Raw genomic sequence first — 687 nt, 5'->3', positions numbered from 1 at the left:
TTGCTAGTCGAACACCCTAACCACCTGGCCATGCCAGGCCCGAGGAGCCAGTGTAAGAAGAATATTACCAATAAATCAGCCTCGGGAAAAACCAGTAGTGGTTGGTATTGAGGGACGCCCACCAACCCCATCGTGAAAATACCGACAGCTAGGTGTAAAATGCCAAGCACGCATAGTGTCTATGTGACAGGAAAGCTGGATGGCCAAAGCTGCAACTTTGTCATAAATTCTGTATCTCAGCAAATCCTTGTGAGTATCAAAATGCTGGATCACAAAGGAGTACCAGAAACCATACAGAATCTCTGTGGTGTGACAGGACATTATGCAAGGTTGTGGGGACCAGTATGGGTAACTATGGAGCTCATGGGCATGAAGAACAGACACAAAGTATACTTGGCTGACATTGAAGACCCATGCATACTAGGGTTGGACTACTTACTACCGAGGAAGTGTGTAATTAATTTTGATAAAATGATGATTGGGAACAACAAAGGCCAAATTCCGCTAAGTGTCAAAAGAGAGGTTGAACTATCCAGGTACCATCAAGCTGAAGTCAAAGTGACTGAAGGAGCTGGTAATGGTGAAGTGGGACCAGGTATAGATATTAAAGCAGAGAAGGAGAAATACCAAGATTTGTAGCCAATAATTGATTTTCTAAAAGCAAGTGTTTTGCTCCCTGCTTGGGAA

General features: G+C 43.8%; 1 protein-coding gene across 1 annotated transcript in view; it reads right to left on the bottom strand.

Moving 5' to 3' along the window:
* LOC106475772 (myosin light chain kinase, smooth muscle-like) overlaps nt 1–687 on the bottom strand; it is a gene marked incomplete at its 3' end in the record, with an annotated part of 13,984 nt that overhangs the window by 11,358 nt on the left and 1,939 nt on the right. The window lies entirely within an intron of this gene.

The sequence above is a fragment of the Limulus polyphemus genome, unplaced genomic scaffold (assembly GCF_000517525.1).
Source record: "Limulus polyphemus unplaced genomic scaffold, Limulus_polyphemus-2.1.2 Scaffold9146, whole genome shotgun sequence".
Taxonomy (NCBI): domain Eukaryota; kingdom Metazoa; phylum Arthropoda; class Merostomata; order Xiphosura; family Limulidae; genus Limulus; species Limulus polyphemus.
This window is presented reverse-complemented; position numbering and strand designations above follow the sequence as displayed.